This window comes from Cervus elaphus, chromosome X (assembly GCF_910594005.1).
Source record: "Cervus elaphus chromosome X, mCerEla1.1, whole genome shotgun sequence".
Lineage (NCBI taxonomy): Eukaryota > Metazoa > Chordata > Mammalia > Artiodactyla > Cervidae > Cervus > Cervus elaphus.
In genome coordinates, this window is record NC_057848.1 from 67,220,849 (window position 1) to 67,232,535 (window position 11,687).

The following is an 11,687-nucleotide window of genomic DNA, read 5'->3' on the forward strand; positions in this document are numbered from 1 at the left end:
TGACCAGAATCTGTGTGCACTGATTGCAATTCTTTGATCTCAGATAAATGCTTTCTACTTGATTACTGCCTCATAATGTAGGTTTATTTAGGTTGAGAAACTCATGGCCAACAGCCCAAGCACTGTAATTCATGCCTGAACAAGCTTATTAATACTCATATTTTCTCTATAAGGCAAATCATATCTTTCTTAGGAACACTGGGCAGTACTCCAGTGCTGTGCTTAGAGGCCATTTTAAACAGTAAAAGCACCCAAAACAAGCAAAAAAAGGAAAAAAAAAAACAAAGATGTGGCACTAATAGACCTTGAAAAGGACACTTGTTTACAGTATGAGAGCTAAAACAAGACAGAGCATGGCCTTATTTGACCTCACCTGGCAGTGTCTGCATTGAGAGACTCAAATTCACCACTCAGTGCAGGATCACAGTGACCACAAAAGACTGTAAGTATTGATTTGGTGATTACAAATTAACTTTAGTGAGCAAAGAAATTCACAAGTACCAAATCAATAAATAATGAGGAGGGACTGTGTATACTGATGTATGTGTGTATGGTGAAGTCAGGGTTAAGTTTAATTTTTTAATACTTTTTCCCTGTGTATACTCAACTGTCTCCACACCATTTAAGGGAAAAAAAATGGACTTTTCCCTTACTTCTCTACAGTGCTACTTTTGTCAAAAATCAAATATCTATTTATTTGACATGCAAGGTTCTATGCATCAACTACAGATTAGCCACTTTCCATGGGCACTTGCCATCCACCTCTACAAGGATTACGTATTTTGCCTGGACTGCAGCTGCTGCCCTTCATTCAGGGTGGACAGCAGAAATGAGATGAGGTCCTCTCTGCTGGGTGGGGGTGATTGTGTGTGTGTGTGTGTGTGTGTGTGTGTGTGTGTGTGTGTGTGTGTGGACTGGCAGAACAGGTCTTCAGATAGATATTTTCAGGAGCCAATTTTATGCATGCCAAGTTGATTCAGTCATGTCCAACTCTTTGCAACCCCGTGGACTATAACCCTCCAGGCTCCTCTGTCCATGGGATTCTCCAGGCAAGAATACTGGAGTCGGTAGTCGGTAGGTGTTCCTTCCTCCAGGGGATCTTCCCAACCTAGGGACTGGACCTGTGTCTCTTATGCCTCCTGTATTGGCAGGCAGATTCTTCACAATTAATACCACCTGGAAAGCCCCCAGATTTTATGAGCCCAATTCTTGTATTTCCTCTTATCTAGAAAAATACTAAAATCCTTCATGGTGATGACTGTTCCATGTGACTAGCGAAGGCTTCAAGAGAATAGTAGAAACCTCGTGGAAAAATATGTGCTTGACTGTGTGTATTCCCCCTTCACTAAAAATAGCATATATACTGTCCTTCCCCCATACCTCTTCAAAGAAGTTTCTCAGAGCTACTTGAGGTGATATCTCTGGACTGCAGTCCTCATTTTGCCCCAAATAAAACATTATTTTGTCAACAAAGGTCCATCTAGTCAAGGCTATGGTTTTTCCAGTGTTCATGTATGGATGTGAGAGTTGGACTACAAAGGAAGCTGAGCGCCAAAGAATTGATGCTTTTGAACTGTGGTGATGGAGAAGACTCTTGAGAGTGCCTTGGACTGCAAGGAGATCCAAACAGTCCACCCTAAAGGAGATCAGTCCTGGGTGTTCATTGGAAGGACTGACGTTGAAGCTGAAACTCCAATGCTTTGGCCACCTGTTGCAAAGAGCTGACTCATTTGAAAAGACCCTGATGCTGGGAAAGATTGAGGGCGGAAGGAGAAGGGGATGGCAGAGGATGAGATGGTTGGATGGCATCACCAACTCAATGGACATGGGTTTGGGTGGACTCCAGGAGTTGGTGATGGACAGGGAGGCCTGGCATGCTGTGGTTCATGGGGTCACAAAGAGTCAGAGATGACTGAGCAACTGAATTGATTGATTGAAAACTTAACTTGCAACCCTCACATTGTACATTTCTTTAAGTTGACATATGTGAAACTGTATTTATAATGAAAAATACATATTTGGTCTTTGTCCTGTTACTGGCACAGAGCTCCTAAAACACTTACTCAACAGCGGCCACAGGACTGGAAAAGGTCAGTTTTCATTCCAATCCCTAAGAAAGGCAATCCCAAATAAGGCTCAAACTACCGCACAATTGCACTCATCTCACACGCTAGTAAAGTAATGCTCAAAATTCTCCAAGCCAGGCTTCAGGAATACGTGAACCGAGAACTTCCAGATGTTCAACCTGGTTTCAGAAGAGGCAGAGGAACCAGAGATCAAATTGCCAATATCCACTGGATCATCGAAAAAGCAAGAGAGTTCCAGAAAAACATCTATTTCTGCTTTATTGACTATGCCAAAGCCTTCGACTGTGTGGATCACAATAAACTGTGGAAAATTCTGAGATGGGAATACCAGAACACCTGACCTGAATCTTGAGAAACCTATATGCAGGTCAGGAAGCAACAGTTAGAACTGGACGTGGAACAACAGACTGGTTCCAAATAGGAAAAGGAGTACATCAAGGCTGTATATTGTCACCCTGCTTATTTAACTTTTATGCAGAGTACACCATGAGAAACACTGGTCTGGAAAAAGCACAAGCTGGAATCAAGATTGCTGGGAGAAATATCAATAACCTCAGAAATGCAGATGGCACCACCCTTATGGCAGAAAGTGAAGAGGAACTAAAAAGCCTCTTGATGAAAGTGAAAGAGGAGAGTGAAAAAGTTGGCTTAAAGCTTAACATTCAGAAAACTAAGATCATGGCCTCTGGTCCCATCACCTCATGGGAAATAGATGGGGAGACTGTGGAAACAGTGTCAGACTTTATTTTTGGGGGTTCCAAAATCACTGCAGATGGTGACTGCAGCCATGAAATTAAAAGACGCTTACTCCTTGGAAGGAAAATTATGACCAACCTAGATAGCATATTAAAAAGCAGAGACATTATTTTGCCAACAAAAGTCCATCTGGTCAAGGCTATGGTTTTTCCAGTGGTCATGTATGGATGTGAGAGTTAGGCTGAGCACCGAAAAACAGGTGCTTTTGAACTATGGTGTTGGAGAAGACTCTTGAGAGTCCCTTGGACTGCAAGGAGATCCAAACAGTCCATCCTAAAGGAGATCAGTCCTGGGTGTTCATTGGAAGGACTGATGCTGAAGCTGAAACTCCAATACTTTGGCCACCTCATGTGAAGAGTGGACTCATTGGAAAAGACCCTGATGCTGGGAGGGATTGGGGGCAGGAGGATAAGGGGACGGCAGAGGATGAGATGGCTGGATGGCATCACCGACTCAATGGGCATGAATTTGAGTAAACTCAGGGAGTTTGTGATGGACGGGGAGGCCTGGCATGCTGCTATTCATGGGGTTGCAAAGAGTTGGACACGACTGAGTGAACTGAACTGAAGTGAGGAGAGCCACAGTGGGGTCTTGTTATGTTAATGAGGTGACTTTTGGAAAGCACTTACGAATGGCTCAGATGGTAAAGAAACCACCTGCAATGCAGGAGACCCGGGTTCGATCCCTGGGTTGGGAAGATCCCCTGGAGAAGGGAAAGGCTATCCACTCCAGTATTCTGGCCTAGAGAATTCCAAGGACTGTATAGTCCATGGGGTCACAAAGAGTCAAAGACAACTGAGTGACTTTCACTTCACTTTTGTGGCGAGCTTCTCAACCCCAGTCATTTATCTCTATATTATTTTGTATTTTTATGTGCAGAATTATACATGATGTGCATTAATGTGGGCCCTTGGTAGTGAAAGTGTGAAGTCCTAACCACTGGACCACCAGGGAGTTCCTGTAAAGGAAGCTTAACTGTAGAAATTTAGCTGAGTCTTTTAATTGTGAATATGTGATTAATTTTATGAAGTAATTTCACTCCACCTGTTTTGACAATCATATGATTTCCCCCTTTTAATATGGTAGTATAGTACATTGTATTAATTAAAATTTTAAAGTAAAATAGAACCAGCATTTCCAAAATAGCTCCACAATCTAATGCTATATTAATCCTTTCTTCTGTTGCTGGTATTTTATAAGGATTTTTGCATGCATATTTTTGAATGAGATTCACATGTAATTTTCCCTTTTGAGACAACTCCTGATAGAGTTTGTTAACAAGCTGATGTTAGACTCATGAGTTGCAAATTATATCTTCTTATTCTATTATTGGGAATAATAGTTTGTGTAATACTGGAATTATTGCTTTTTTGAAAGTTTGGTGGAATTGCTAGTGAAGCTCTATGCACCTGCAGCTTTCAATGTAGGAAGATTTTCATTACTAACGCAAATCCTTTTATAATTGTAGAACTATTCAGTTTTAAATTGCTTCTGGTTATTTCTGGTAAATTATTTTTTTGTAGAAATTTATACATTGTATCAAAATTTTAAGTGTTTTGGCATAAAGTTGTTCATTATATTTTCTTTTTAATATCTGAAAGTCTGTGACAATCTTCTGTTGTTCATTGTTAATGTGTTTTGTCAGACATTTGTGAAATTTTTAGAATAAGTGTTATCTTAAAATTTAATTAATTGTGTGATTTCCTTTGATAGAATTCATTTCTGGAGATTTTCCTTGTTCTTTAGATTTGACTGATTGAGGATATGTTTGTCTGATTGTCCTTGAATGTGTTTTGGTCTCTATGCATTAAACACATCAGGCACTCCTAGTCTTCATGGACAAGGCTCCCACCAGTCAGTCCTGCCAGAAGCTCTATCAGAACCTCTAATAACTCTTTTCCCCTCTCCAGGGAAAATAGGACCTTGCGTTTTTCATGTCCTCATTCTGAGCTTAGCAGAGGAATGCATCTGCTAGCCTAGTCTGTGTGCTTTCTGCCTCTCCCAGTGCTGTTAGATGGTGTGGGACCTGTTTGAACTCCAGGACTGCTGAGATCAGTTCAGTTCAGTTCAGTCACTCAGTCGTGTCTGACTCTTTGTAACCCCATGGACTGCAGCATGCCAGGCCTCCCTGTCCATCATGAACTCCTGGAGCTTGTTCAATCTCATGTCCATCAATTCAATGGTGCCATCCAACCATCTCATCCTCTGTCGTCCCCTTCTCCTCCTGCCTTCAATCTTTCCCAGCATCAGGGTCTTTTACAATGAGTCAGTTCTTCACTTCAGGTGGCCAAAGTATTGGAGTTTCAGCTTAAGCATCAGTCCTTCCAATGAATATTCAGGACTGATTTCCTTTAGGATGGACTGTTTGGATCTCCTTGCAGTGCAAGGGACTCTCAAGAGTCTTCTACAACACCACAGTTCAAAAGCATCAATTCTTCAGTGCTCAGCTTTCTTTATAGTCCAACTCTCACATTCATACATGACCACTGGAAAAACCATAGCTTTGACTAGAAAGACCTTTGTTAGCAAAGTAATGTTCCTGCTTTTTAATATGCTGTCTAGGGTTGTCATAGCTTTTCTTCCAAGGAGTAAGCGTTTGTTTTTTTTTTGTTTGTTTGTTTGTTTTTTAGTTTCATGGCTACAGTCACCATCTCCAGTGATTTTGAAGCCCAAAAAGTAAAGTCTCACACTGTTTCCATTGTTTCCCCGTCTATTTGCCATGAAGTGATGGGACTGGATGTCATGATCTTAGTTTTCTGAATGTTGAGTTTTAAGACAACTTTTTCACTCTCCTCTTTCACTTTCATCACGAGGATCTTTAGTTCTCCTTCCCTTTCTGCCATAAGGGTGGCATCATCTGCATATCTGAGGTTATTGATATTTCTCCTGGCAATCTTGATTCCAGTTTGTGCTTCATCCAGCCCGGCATCTTGCTTGATGTACTCTGCATATAAGTTAAATAAGTTAAATGGTGAGATAGATTCTAGTTTTGGGGCCTCCTTGGAAAACTTGGGGAGCTGTCTGTGAGAGTGTTAATTGTCTTGGTAGGGAGGCCATATATCTCCAAGTGTCAGGAGACAATAAATTGCAAGTGATAGACTATTTTTTTTCTTTTTCTTTTCTCATCTAATCCTGTGTTGTCATGGTGGCATCTGGTTCCAGGGGAACTTTATGTCAAACTTGAGCTAACCAATGCGTTTTTTTCATGGAGATGTCTACCTTAAGCTATATTAATGAACTATGAATTTGACAGAAATCTGCCTTTCTCCAAAATTCATGTCAATTGTCTTATGGCTCAGGATGACTCACTTTATCCCACTGCTACCCTAAAATCCATCTTGTCGGTGAGGGACCTGGTGCAACTCTCTTAGTATTGAGGCATTTCCTTTCTCTAATTCAGTTTAGTTGCTCAGTCATGTCCGACTCTTTGCAACCCCATGGATGCATGCCAGGCTTCCCTGTCCATTACCAGCTCCCAGATCTTACTTAAACTCATGTCCATCGAGTCGGTGATGCCATCCAACCTTCTTATCCTCTGTTGTTCCCTTCTCCTCCTGCCTTCAATCTTGCCCAGCATCAGGGTCTTTTCTAATGAGTCAGCTCTTTGCATCAGTTTGCCAAAGTATTGGAGTTTCAACTTCAGCATCAGTCCTTCCAATGAATGTTCAGAACTGATTTCCTTTAGGGTGGACTGGTTGCATCTCCTTGCAGTCCAAGGGGCTCTCAAGAGTGTTCTCCAACACCACAGTTCAAAAGCATCAATTCTTCAGTGCTCAGCTTTCTTTATAGTCCAACTCTCACATCCACACATGACTACTGGAAAAACCATAGCTTCGACTAGACAGACCTTTGTTGGCAAAGTAATGTCTCTGCTTTTTAATATGCTGTCTAGGCTGGTCATAACTTTTCTTCCAAGGAGCAAGTGTCTGTTAATTTCATGGCCGCAGTCACCATTTGCAGTGATTTTTGAGCCCAAGAAAAAAAGTCTCTCACTGTTTCCATTGTTTCCCCATCTATTTGCCATGAAATGATGGGGCAGGATTCTGAACCTGGGCTGCGCAGAAATGATGGGGGTTATGCAAAGAGCCGTGGGGATTGTCTTTTATGCCAGCAAGGCTATTATTGGCTTTATGACAATTCTGCTTGATGCTATAACTTCTTGAAATTTATCATTTATTAAGACTATGCAAATTGATAAAATGATTTGTTAAATGTCAAACTGTTTAATCTTGATATTAATAAAATCCCTTCTTAGTGAATACACAGAGGTTAGAGGGACAGGACACCTTAGGGCTCACCTTGGAGACACGTGTGGACAACAGGCCTCAGCACCTCTGTCTCTGAACTGACCTTCAGGTGGTGCTTTTCTGTTTTTAGTTCAGAAGACCTTGAAAGGTGACGGAATCTAAAATATGAGTAAAACAAGAAAGTCTCACCATGATACATGTAGGGGTAATGAAAAATGTGGCACAAATTTCAATTCTAATTACTCATAATTGTGCTATCCTAGGTTTTATCTACTTTGTCACTGATAACATGATGAAATTAAGAGAATTGAAATATTCCCAATTTTGATAGACAAAAACTTTTAATGGCAGTTTTCTGTTCACCTTCACAATACCTAAATACCTGACATTGATTTCCAGAAAAGTTCCCCCAACTAGCCTCTTGGGATTAAATGGATGATGAACATTGTAGACAATGCCTGAATATTCAGAATTCTGGATTTTAAGAGTTCAGGTTTATTTTCTCTAGCATGGAAATGACTTTGGGGCATCTTTTCGGGATGCCATATGTGGAAGTGCCCATTCCTGAAGGCATGGAGCAGTCATTTTCTTCAAAAAGTGGGTGACAAGGATGATGCCTTATGCCTGTGCTTGACACAGAACATATGCTTCTCCAAGGGTTGTTGAGTGGCTTAACGATCTTTGTTCTTGGCTTACCTCTGCCTAAAGAGGGCTTCCCAGGTGGCATTTTAAGGTTTAGCCATCAGAGGGAGGAAGTTAAGATGGCGGAGGAATAGGACGGGGAGACCACTTTGTCCCCCACAAATTCATCAAAAGATCATTTAAACGTTGAGCAAACTCCACAAAACAACTTCTGATCACTAGCAGAGGACATCAGACACCCAGAAAAGCAGCCCAGTCTTTGAAAGGAGGTAGGACAAAATATAAAAGATAAAAAGAGAGACAATAGAGTTAGGGACAGAGATCCATCCTGGGAAGGGAGTCTTAATAGAAGAAGTTTCCAAACACCAGGAAACCCTCTCACCAGCGGGTCTCGGGGAAGTTTTCGAATCTCAGAGGGCAACCTAACTGGAAGGAAAAATAAATAAAACCCGCAGATTACATGTCTAAAACAACTCCCAGCAGAAAAGTACCCCAGATGCTCTCATCCACCACCAGCAAGTGGGGGCTGATGGAGAGGAGCAGGTGGCGGCATTGCTTGGGGTAAAGACCGGGCTTGAAAGCCCTGAGGGCAATCTGAGGGAGCTAACCAGAGATAGCAACTTAAACTGTGGGATGCACTACCCGCCTGTTCCCAGAACAAAGGGCTAAGTGAATACCAGAGAAGAGCTAGCTGGCTGTGGACCGGCCCATCTCCCTCTGGAGGCAGGGGGGAGGGGAAAGGGGCAAACTCGGCCCCAGAGACGGCATCCCCTACCAAACTGCAAACAGGCTTCCAGTCTCTAACCAAAGACTTCCTGAGATTCTGGATGGTTGACATCTGCCAGGATGGTCGCAGCCAGAAATCAGCTTCCCAGAAGAGACACAATGAGCGCCAGACCAGCGTGCAGAAACTGAGGCTGGGACTGCGGAGGGGATAAGCACTAAACAAGAGACCACCTTCACCACTTGTGTCAGGGAGGAAATTAGACACTGAAGAGACCTGCAAAGAGAAGCCAAATAAACAAAGGGAACCCCTTTAGAAGTGACAGGGGCAACAGGTTAAAATCCCTGTAGTTAACACCGACTACACCGGAAGGGGCCTATAGATATCGAGAACTGTAAGCTGGAACAAGGAGCTATCTGAAACTGAACAGAACCCACACTGACTGCAACAGCTCCAGAGAAATTCCTAGATATATTTTTAATATTACTATTATTTTTTTAATTAATTTTTTTCTTTTTTTTTTAAAGTCCTCTATTACTCCTCTAATACTCCTTAATTTTCATTTTTATAACCCACTATAACCTGGCCAAAAAAAAAAAAAAGGACCCTATTTTTAAAGCGAAAATATATGTATTTCTTAAATTTTTTGTGTTTTCGATATTTTTTAATATTGTATTTTTAAGAGTCTAACCTCTACTCTAGATTTTTAATCTTTGTTTTTCAGTATTTGATATCAATTTTGAATATTTAAGAATCCAACCTCAGTACCCGTTTTTACTCAGGAGTGTGATTACTGGTTTGATCACTCTCTCCCCCTTTTGACTCTCCTTTTTCTCCCCCAGATCACCTCTATTTCCTCCCTCCCCCTTCTCTTCTCAATACAATTCTGTGAGTCTCTGTGGGTCTTCTGGGCTGCAGAGAACACTTAGGGAACAGAGTACTACCTAGATCTGTCTCTCTTCTCTTGAAACCCCTTTTCTCCTCTTGCTCACCTCTATCTCCTTCTTCCATTTCCTTTTCTTTATGTAACTCTGTGAACTTCTCTGAATGTCCCTCACTGTGGAGAATCCTTTCACCATTAACCTAGAAGTTTTATTATCAGTGCTGTATGGATGGAGAAGTCTTGAGGCTACCGGAAGAATAAGACTGAAATCCAGAGGCAAGAGGCTTAAGCCCAAAAACTGAGAACATGAGAGAACTCCTGAATACTGGGAACATTAATTAATAAGAGATCATCTAAAAGCCTCCATACCTGCACTGAAACCAACCACCACCCAAGAGCCAATATGTTCCAGAGCAAGATATACCACACAAATTCTCAAGCAACGCAGGAACATAGCCCTGAGTGTCAATATACAGGCTGCCCAAAGTCACACCAAACCCATAGACCCATCTCAAAACTCACTACTGGACACTCCATTGCACTCCAGAGAGAAGAAACCCAGCTCTACCCACCAAAACACTGGCACAAGCTTCCCTAACCAGCAAACCTCAACAAGCCAAACATCCAGTCCCACCCACAGGGAGAAACCTCCACAATAAAATGGAACAACAGACTACCAGAATACAGAAAGGCCACTCCAAACACAGCAATCTAAAAAAGATGAAAAGGCAGAGAAATACCCAGCAGGTAAATGAACATGAAAAATGCCCAAGCCAAACAAAAGAGGAGGAGATAGGGAATCTACCTGGAAAAGAATTTAGAATAATGGTAATAAAAATGATCCAAAATCTTGAAAACAAAATAGAGTTACAGATAAATAACCTGGAGACAAGGATTGAGAAGATGCAAGAAATGATTAATAAGGACCTAGAAGAAATAAAAAAAAAAAGAGCCAATTAAAAATGAATAGCGCAATAAATGAAATCAAAAACACTCTGGAGGGAACCAACAGTAGAATAATGGAGGCAGAAGATAGGATAAGTGAGGTAGAAGATAAAATGGTGGAAATAAATGAAGCAGAGAGGAAAAAAGAAAAAAAAAGAATTAAAAGAAATGAGGACAACCTCAGGGACCTCTGGGACAATGTGAAACACCCAACATTTGAATCATAGGAGTCCCAGAAGAAGAAGACAAAAAGAAAGGCCATGAAAATACTCGAGGTGATAATAGCTGAAAACTCCCCCCAAATGGGGAAGGAAATAGTGACACAAGCCCAAGAAACCCAGAGAGTCCCAATCAGGATAAACCCAAGGCAAAACACCCCAAGACACATATTAGTCAAATTAAAAAAGATTAAACACAAAGAACAAATATTAAAAGCAGCAAGGGAGAAACAACAAATAACACACAAGGGGATCCCCATAAGCACAACAGCTGATCTTTCAATAGAAACTCTTCAGGCCAGATGGGAATGGCAGGACATACTTAAAGTAATGAAAGAGAATAACCTACAACCCAGATTACTGTACCCAGCAAGGATCTCATTCAGATATGAAGGAGAATTCAAAAGCTCTACAGAGAAGCAAAAAGTTGAGAGGATTCAGCACCACCAAACCGGCTCTTCAACAAATGTTAAAGGATCTTCTCTAGACAAGAAACACAGAAAGGTGGTATGAACGTGAACCCAAAACAACAAAGCAAATGGCAATGGGACCATTCTTATCAATAATTACCTTAAATGTAAATGGGTTAAATGCAACAACCAAAAGACAAAGACTGACTGAATGGATACAAAATCAGGACCCCTATATATGCTGTCTACAAGAGACCCACCTCAAATCAAGGGACACACACAGACTGAAAGTGAAGGGCTGGAAAAAAATATTTCACGAAAATGGAGACCAAAAGAAAGCAGGAGTCGCAATACTCATATCAGATAAAGTATACTTTAAAATAAAGGCTGTGAAAAGAGACAAAGAAGGACACTGCATAATGATCAAAGGATCAATCCAAGAAGAAGATATAACAATTATAAATATATATGAACCCAACATAGGAGTACTGCAATATGTAAGGCAAATGCTAACAAGAATGAAAGGGGAAATTAACAATAACACAGTAATAGTGGGAGACTTTAATACCCCACTCACACCTATAGATAGATCAACTAAACATAAAATTAACAAAGAAACACAAACTTTAAATGACACAAATGTCTAGCTAGACCTAATTGATACCTATAGGACATTTCACCCCAAAATAATCAATTTCACCTTTTTCTCAAATCACATGGAACCTTCTCTAGAATAGATCACATCCTGGGTCATAAATCTAGCCTTGGTAAATTC